Source organism: Lissotriton vulgaris, chromosome 1_1 (genome assembly GCF_964263255.1).
Source record: "Lissotriton vulgaris chromosome 1_1, aLisVul1.2, whole genome shotgun sequence".
Taxonomy (NCBI): Eukaryota; Metazoa; Chordata; class Amphibia; order Caudata; family Salamandridae; genus Lissotriton; species Lissotriton vulgaris.
The window spans coordinates 256,413,027-256,422,271 of NC_141685.1; the positions used below are offsets into that span (position 1 = coordinate 256,413,027).

Below are 9,245 nucleotides of genomic sequence, written 5' to 3' on the forward strand. Positions count from 1 at the left end.
AGTGGGGTTTGAGTCTGTTGGCGTGGAGGACCCGGAGGGGGTTCCGGGGGGACTCCATGTCTATTAGGTAGGTGACAGGGCCCTTGCGCTCAATCACCTTGAAGGGTCCTGTCCATTTGTCCTGCAAGGCACAAGGTTCGACTGGAGACATCACCCATACTTGCTGACCGGGCTCGAACTCAATGGAGGAGGCATGTTGATCGTACCATTTCTTCATGTCCTCCTGACTGGCCTCAAGATTGGCTTTGGCGAGTTCCCTGAATCGCTGAGTCTGGTTGCGGAGGGTCAGGAGGTACTTATACACGTCTGGAGGGGTCTTCTGGGGGGCCATCTCCCATTCTTCCTTGACCAGGCTGAGGGGTCCCCGGACAGGGTGTCCGTACAGGAGCTCGAAGGGGCTAAATCCGAGGGATTTCTGGGGGACCTCTCGGTAGGCGAAGAGGAGGCACGGGAGCAGCACGTCCCATTGGCGACGTAGGGGCTCTTCCAGGCCCATGATCATTCCCTTGACAGTGCGGATAAACCGCTCGACCAGTCCGTTTCCTTGCGGGTGATAGGGGGTCGTGAACCAGTAGGTAACCCCGCACTGCTGCCAGAGAGATTTCATGTACTTGGAGATAAAGTTCGTGCCCCTGTCGCTGACGACTTCCCGGGGGAAGCCCACTCGAGAGAAGATCCCCATTAAGGCTCGGCCTACCACGGGTGCTGTTACGGTCCGAAGAGGAATGGCCTCGTGATAGCTGGTGGCGTGGTCCACCAGGACCAGGATGAACCGGTGCCCCTGTGCTGTTCGGGGGTCCAGGGGCCCCACAATGTCTATTCCCACCCGTTCGAACGGGGTGGTGATGACGGGAAATGGTTGCAAGGGTGCTTTGATTTTTCGGCCGCCCTTCCCGCTGGCCTGGCAGGTGGGGCAGGCCCGGCAGTGGTTGGAGACATCATTTCGCATTTTGGGCCAGTAAAAGTGTGTTACCAGGCGGTTGTACATTTTGTCTTGTCCCAAGTGTCCAGCAAGGGGGACATCGTGCGCTAAGTTCAAAAGGAAGTCTCTGAAGCGGAGGGGCACCACCAGCACCCGGCTGGCCCCCAACTCAGCAATTCTTTGCTCGCTGTATAGTAGGTCATTGTCCCAATAGATCCAGTGTGCCCCTGCGGTGTCTCCTGCGCTCTGGGCGAGGGCTTGCTGTCGGAGTCCCTCGAGGGAGGGACAGGTCTTCTGTTCTTGCCGGAATTGTTCCTGGGTGGGTCCACCCTCTTGACGCCACTGGGCCAGTTCTGGAAGGTCCTGGAGCTGAGCGGGCCCTTCTTGGCTTTGCTCTGGGGGATCAGTACTGAGGGCGTCTCTCTCCGGGACGATCGGGGGAGGAGGTGCTGGCCATTCGGGTTCTTCGGCACTGGGGATGGCGCGGGCGGCCATGGACCGGGTCGTTACGCAGGCCCAGTCAGGGAGGCCCAACATCCCCAGGTGCTCTCTTCTCTCAACTGCTGCCCATGGGGAACTTTCGAGGTTGTTTCCCAGGAGGCAGTCCACCGGGGCATCATCGCGGACAGTCACCTTCAGCATACCGGACACTCCTCCCCATTCGAAGGGGACGCAGGCCATTCGACACAGGCTCTCTGAATTGTCAGCTGATCGGACGGGGCAAAGAACGTTTGGCAGGATCTGCTCGGGGGTTACCAGATGACAGTGGACTGCCGTCACACTGGCCCCGGTGTCACGCAGGGCTTCGGCCTTGCGCCCATTGATGTTCACCCACTGGCTGTATTTTCTCGTGTTGGCGGGTAGGGGAGCCCGCGGGATCATGTCTCTTTCCCCTAGGCAAACCAGGGACATGGCGGCGGGTTCCCACTCGGGCTGTTCCTGGTCGTACTCTTCATAATCTTCGGGTGCTTGCTCTTCTCCCAGGGCGGCGGCAGCGACCTGGCGGGGTATAGGACTCTGGTTCTTCGGGTAGTTAGGGTCGTTGGCATAGTGGCCGGTTCACTGGCACCGGTGGCAAGTAACGTTGGCTCGGAACCATGGACGCATCGGGGGGTTTCCCCTACCGGCCGGGGGCGGGGTGTTGCTGGCGGAAGCTGCCGGGACGGCGTCTCTGCCCCGACCCTGGCCTCCTCCTCCTCGGGGGCGATGGGGACCTTGGTTGGTTCTGTTTGGCTCACTGGGCCCACTTCGGGCAACTCGAGTGCTTTCCCATCGGTCAGCTTCGGCGGCGAGCTGCCGAGGTTCAGTCAGTTTACTGTCGAGGAGGTGCTGCCTGAGCTCGACGAAGCAATTGTTGGAGAGGTGTTCCCACACAATGAGGTTAAAGAGTTGCTCGTAGGTGGTTACGTGGCTGCCCTTGATCCACCCCTCGAAGGCTCGGCTGAAATAGTTCACGTACTCCACCCAAGTTGTACCCGGGATCCATTTGCAGTCGCGGAACTGCTGGCGGTACATCTCGGGCGTGAGTCCGTATCGAGTGAGGAGGGCAGCCTTCATGTGGTCATAGGACGTCATCTGATGGTCCGGGAGCTGCAGCAGGGCGTCGCGCCCTTCATTGATGAACCTCCCCCATAGCCCGGCTCCCCAGTCACTTCGATCAATCCGGTGGGAGGTCATGGCTATCTCGTAGGCCTTGAACCACTGCTGGATATCGTCGTTCCGATAATATTCTCTGACGACATCCTTGGGGATGTGGACTTTCGGTTCTGCAGTGCCCGGAGTGTTCGGGCGCTCGGGCACCCCGAGATCTTTATTCTGTTTCTGAATCTCTATCTCTGCTAGCTTGCGCTCATGTTCGTATGCCAGTTTTTTCTCTTCGAGTTCCCTCTGCCTTTGTTTCTCTTCCTGCTCCTCTCGGAGCAGCAAGTGTTCTAATGTTATCTTTTGTTCCGCCAATTTCAGCTCTCCGTCCAACCGAAGTCGTGCCAGCTCTAATTCATGGAGTCTGCTTTTCTCTCGTTCTCGGATCTCCTCCAGGGAGAGACCCGATCTCCTTCCTTCTGTCAGAGTGGTGTTTGTTTCTGGCACCTCGAGGTTTTGGTTTTGGGGTACGGCCGTACCCGTTTCTGCCCAAGATTCTAGGGCGTGTTTGAAGTCTTCTTTCGTGCTCAGTCCGGTGGTAGCAATGCCTAGTTCTATGCAAAATTGCTTTAGCTCTCGGTGGTTGTACTCTTCTAGTTTCTCCATCTGGAATTTCTCTGTGGATCCGCTCTCTTTTGTTGTCATTGTGGTTGAGTCGTGGGGTGAGTTACTCTCTGTACGATTACGCGTTGGTTCGGATCGCGCCGCTGGCCACCAATGTTAGACGGGGACCTGGAGGGTCGGCCGAGGACAAGGGGAGAGGCCTCCGGAGAAGGCCGTCTCCAGCGATCGTACAGACAAGTAACTTCCCCCCCACAGATGGACACCACACCAGGATGAGGTTAACACTCTTTATATACGATTCTTGAAGCAAGGATGTCAGCGATACAGTGAGATCAGGACACGAGGGTCCTCTTAATTCTAGTCTCTGGAAGGGAAAGGGTAGCGGGACAGTCTTGGTACCGGTCTGGTACTGAGGTGGTACGATGGATAGCTCACAATCCTCGAGCTCGGAGTTCTGGAAGGTCGGGCCGCGGCAGCGCCAGCAGGCTCGGTTGATGAGTCTCACTTGAGAAGGGCCGCGGCAGCGCCAGCCGGCAAAGGCGATGGTTCACACAAGAATGGGCCGCGGCAGCGCCAGCAGGTCCCGACGAGGATGTAGGTTGCAGAGGGCCGCGGCAGCGCCAGCAGGTCCCGACGAAGATGTAGGTTGCGGAGGGCCGCGGCAGCGCCAGCAGGTCCCGACGAAGATGTAGGTTGCAGAGGGCCGTGGCAGCGCCAACAGGTCCCGACGAAGATGTAGGTTGCAGAGGGCCGCGCCAGCAGGTAGGACGATGGTTCACAAGGCAGGGCTGCGGCAGCGCCAGCAGTCCGTCAAGGATGAGTTCTTCTAGGTGTCTCTTGACTCCAGGATACAACTGCCTTCCTGCTCTGGAGCTGCCCCAGTTATAGGTCTGGCCTCCTTTGATGTCCGGACCCTCGCTCTTGGAGGTCGGGAGGTCCGGGATGAGAGAGTCCAGACACCCAGCACGGGGGTGGAGCCAGCACCCGGGGAGGCTGGGGGTGATCGGCACCTGGCGGGGGGGAGAGACATCGACACTCCTCTCTCCCATTGACCTACCAAGTGGTCCGTTCACCTCCTGGGTGGATGGTGGTGCCTCGATGTCGGGGCCTGGCCAGGCCCAGGGTTGGGGTCGAGCTGAGGCCATGCGGCCTCGTGGTGCAGTGTCCAAGATGGCGGCTGGGCCGGGGCAATGCTGCCGGTGGTGGCCCAGGCCGGCCGATGTCGGGGTGTTCGGGGGCAGGCGTCCCGTTGGGGACGGGTTGCGGGTTGCGGGTTGCTTCTGTGGGTTGCCGGGGTGGTTCTTCTGGTAACACCGGGAGAGCCGGTGTTCGAGTCTTATGATGCGGGGAGGGAGCGGCCCCTTCACGAGGCCTGTCCAACACCGAGTCATATGGCAGATATGTTTAAACTGTATCTCCCGAACCGGTGACTTAGATCAGAAACGAAAGGACTGCTGGCGGTCCCACGTTTTAAGAAAAATCGAAATGGAGGTAAAACGGTCGCCTACTTGGCCCCAAAATACTGGAATTCCCTACCAGAGGAGCTACGTAAATGCTCCAGCTTCGCGCGCTTCAGAAAACTACTGAAGGCGGAACTATTTAAGGCCAAAGTCAATGGGCCCGATTCACAGAACTAACTTAAGACAAAATCCTAAACTTACTACTTTTGGTATGCACAGAAGTTAGGATTTTGTCTTAAGACAGACTTAAGACAGAATCCAATCTAAGTCTGTCTTAAGTCTGTTTTAAGTCTGTCTTAAGACAAAATCCTAACTTCTGTGAATACCAATAGTAGTAAGTTTAGGATTTTGTCTTAAGTTAGTTCTGTGAATCGGGCCCCATGTTTCTGTAGTCTACTGAAGGGCAAGTTTTTTTTAGTAATTCCCTTATGCGGGGAGTGAGTTTCAACATTTGCTGGATTGGGCTGGGAGCATTCGCCTGAGTCGGGTTTGTTACAACGCGGCACTTTGTTTTGTAGGAGTGTGTTGGAGTGAAGGCCATCTAGAGTTGTAGGTCCAACACTTTTGTTGGAGGAATCTTGGTCCAGTTCCATGGAGTGCTTGGAAGTCAGTAGAGTTAAATGTCCTGAGGTCATGTGATTCCGGTTTAATATTCAGGAGTTGCACCTGTGCACTTGAACTCTGTGGGGTGAACCCTGGCTAAGGGAAAGGATACTTTAGGATTCTGAGAATGTACACAGAATATTTCATTACAGCAACTACTTGGGGTTCTAAGATGAGGTTTGTATCAAGAATGATTCTGCGGCTTTCTACTGGTTCCATCACATGGCATGTCTGTTTCAAGTCTGCAGACCAGGTTGGAATCTTTTATTCCATTGCCAGAGACCCCTTTCTTCGTTTATCTGGGTTAAGTTTTAGATGGTTAGCAAACATTTAGCCCTTTACGTCAATTAGGCAAGGAGACAGCCTTCTTGACGTCAAGGCACCGTCATCTTAGAACGCAAGGAAGATCTGAGGGTCACTTGTAAATAAAGCAGGGCCCGATTTACAGAACTAACTTAAATCCTAAACTTACTACTTTTGGTATTCACAGAAGTTAGGATTTTGTCTTAAGTTTGGAAGGGGTGGGTGGGAGGGGGCAGCAACACGGAGAAGGGGCGGGTGGGAGGGGGCAGCAACACGGAGAAGGGGAAGGTGTGAGGGGCAGCAGCACGGAGAAGAGATGGATAGGGGTGGGACAGCAATACAGAGAATGGGTGGGTGGGAGTGGAAGGAGCATCATGGAGAAGGGGTGGATGGAAGGTGAAAGAAGCAACATTGAGATGGGGTGGGTGGGAGGTACAAGAAGAACCACAGACAAAAGGGGAGAAAGACGGGAAGATTAAGGGGCAGATTTATGTTAACTGGCGCATCCCCAGGGATGCGCCAGTTAACGTGCGCCACAGCTCCGCCACCCATGGGCGCTCCATGGTGCAAAAATGGCACAGATGGGTGACGCATCTGTGCCGGAAATGTGGCGCATTGCTGGAGTTGCGTCGCAAGCGCGACGCAGCTCCAGCAAGGCTCGGGGGTGCTGCATCTACACAATGCTGCGTCAAGACCTACGCCTGCTTCAAGCACGCGCAGGGTTTTGACGCAGCATTGGCCTGAAAGTGACTGAGTGAAATCTCATAGATTTCACTCAGCCACTTTCAGGAGGCGTTCCTGCGCAGGAATGCCACCCCTGCGCAGGAATGCCTCCTTATGGCGCAGGGCTTTACAACGTGACGCATCTCCTAGATGCGTCACGTTGTAAATAGGGTGCATTGTTTGCGCCGCAGTTGCGTCAAGTGACGCAATTGCGGCGTAAGGCATCATAAATCTGCCCCTAAATACCTGAATCACAGTGCAAGCAGTGGCTGGACTCCAATCGAGAGAAAGCAACCTATGCTTGGTCCATGCTCCTCAGTAAGAAAAGGAAGTGACACCCAGCACACACTGGCCAGTTAGGCGTCAGAAAAGAAGAGTGAAAATGAAGCCAATGAATGGTTAGCAAATGGGCGGGCTCCAAGCCCTTTATTGTAAACAAGACCCCTCTCAACGACAGTGAATGCGCTGTCAGCGGACAAGAAGCTCCAATACAAATTTGAGCTAGGTGTCCTACATTTTTTGTACTCAATTTACACACTTATGCAACAAGTGGGGAATAACACACATTATTTGTGCCCGTTTTGCATATTTTATTTCTTCATGTTTCAGGTTTGGCGCTCAAGGTTATCCGGGTAGAAGGAGCGCACAGGTCAACTCTTGGAAACTCATAAGAGAGAGAGTTCGAAAATAAAATGAGGCTGCAATTATTTGTCCCCTAAATTGAACTGGAGTCAACAAGTTCCATGCGGGAGAAAGCAAACAAATAATAATTGTAAAAAATCTGGAGCCTCCCCCCCACCCCCCCATCTTGAATTGGGAGCGAATTCATGAAATGCATCAAATACCTCAGTATAAATGCTAACAGGGATTTGTGCATAGATAAGCAGGAAGAATGTGTGCACCGAAGTCTGGCCTCAGGGTAGAGCTGGCCTGCCTCGCGCATATCCTCCCAGGCCGGTCCGGGGTCATCTGAGGCTCTGACAGGCAGCACCTCGTGCCATTTAAAGGCTTCTTAGGTGACGTAGCCTCAAGCTCCTCCCACAGCACCGCGTGATGTTTGTGCAACCTACACCAGGCCCCGCCCATCCCTCGCACGCCCACTTAAGAGCCTCTCGTCACCCCAGCCTAAGCAAATTCGCAGTAACCCTTTCCGTTGTCTCCGGAAACCACCAATTAAAAGTCAATGCAATAGACACGGGTCGCTGCATTTCCAACACTGCAGAGTATGAAATATAGCAATACATGAGAAATGTGATCAGCTGTCAGGATGGCCGAGCGGTCTAAGGCGCTGCGTTCAGGTCGCAGTCTCCTCTGGAGGCGTGGGTTCGAATCCCACTTCTGACACACAGTATATTTTAACTCGTAAGGTTAATTTTCCTTGGAATATTTGGTGATATTTCACTGATTTGTGAGACGTTCGTACATTTTGGGGTATTTTAAACAGTGTTTTAATTTAGATTGTTTTAAAACCCTCTCATTGCAAATCAACTCAAATGCAACTGTGAGCCATATTATCAAGAAAGGGCGATAAGCGGCGATAATGGGCTTGATAATATGTCCTTGTGAATTCCCATAGAATCCCAGGTTAACACCAGAACCTGGGCTTCTATGGAAATTCACAAGGGCGTATTATCAATCCCATTATCGCTACTTTAGCAGCAGTTTCCTGCCGATAAAAGCGGCGATAATGTATCATCCTTTCTTGATAATATGGCCCTATGTTATTTTTTTGCTTATGCTATAATTGCTGGTGGTGTAACCGTTTGGTGTAGTAAAAAACATCCAACTTCTGAATCTATTCAAATGGCCTTTTCGAAAGTCATCAGATGTTCCTGAAACAAACTAATCCACATTCGACCACGAGATGCCATTTCATCTTTAAAGTTCAACCCAACTGTGTGTGAAACATCTCTAACATATACATTCAGTTCCTTATTTTTTAATTAATTAAGTGTTATGCAGGGCTCTGCATTTCTCCCTTCAGTTACTGGAGATCGTAAAAGCTGCACTATTCCACTCTTAAGGTGGACACTACTAACACAATAAGGGCCATATTTATGTACAAGTGACGCGTTGCGTGACAAGGAAAGTAAAGGGATGCGCTGTATTTACCACTGTACAGCGCAAAACTGCCTTTTTCCCAGCGCTGGTGCACAATGAGCTGCCTAGCGTCAACGCAAGCACCCTTGCGTCATGGGGGAAGGGTGCCTGTGTTGCATTCAGGACAGTTTTTCTGCAGAAGGGGCACTTTCATACACAAAAACAATCCTCTCTGAAGTAACGAGGAGAACTTAAGATATTTCTCCTCGTTGCGCCTCCCCTGGGAAGGAGCAGCATTTTGGCGCATTCCCAAGTCTACCAGTAACGGTAAATCTGGGAAGGCGTCAAAATCCATGGATGTTGCGTGGGAACACCCATGCAACGCCCATGAAACGCTTCTGTTGCGCAGAGTAACGCAATGCAGCGATTTGCGCTACTTTGCGTTACTCCAAACTTATTAAGCCACTCAGGACCGCGCAAAGTGGCATTGCGTGACTTAATAAATCTCATTTTAGAGTTTGCATCATACATGCACCATGTTGCGTGGTGCAAACGGAACACCAGCCATTGATAAATATGCCCCTAAATGTCTCCCTCCAATCAGCGGCCAGGCCAAACCCTCTGAAGCATGTTGAACACGGTTGAAGAAGCATGAGCAAAGGCAATAGGTCTCACCCATGCTACAGCTATTGGCTTTCTCAATTCTTTTTTGCTTTAGCCGTCTTATACAGCGGCGCGGCTGGGAGTAAAAATAAAAGCACGAAAACAAGTGCATTCAAAAAAAGTATGGTAGCTGTGATGCTGAGTGCAGTTGGTGCGGGATCAGTGAGCTTGGAGGAGGAGCAAAAGCAGGGCTATTTTGTTGGTCGACCACCATTACTCAATCAAGCCTCTTTCCACCAGACTCAGCCAGCCTCTCATTGTTTTATTAGTAAAAAATAAGTGCTGAGGGGCGTGGCTAGCGGCCGAACATGGCGGCAGCATAGAGG

At 52.8% G+C, this 9,245-nt stretch overlaps 1 non-coding gene across 1 annotated transcript; it reads left to right on the forward strand.

Moving 5' to 3' along the window:
- Positions 1–7,477: 7,477 nt before the first annotated feature.
- On the forward strand, positions 7,478–7,560 carry TRNAL-CAG (transfer RNA leucine (anticodon CAG)). Its single transcript has one exon. It is a non-coding gene; the product is annotated as a tRNA-Leu (tRNA).
- The last annotated feature ends 1,685 nt before the right edge of the window (positions 7,561–9,245 follow it).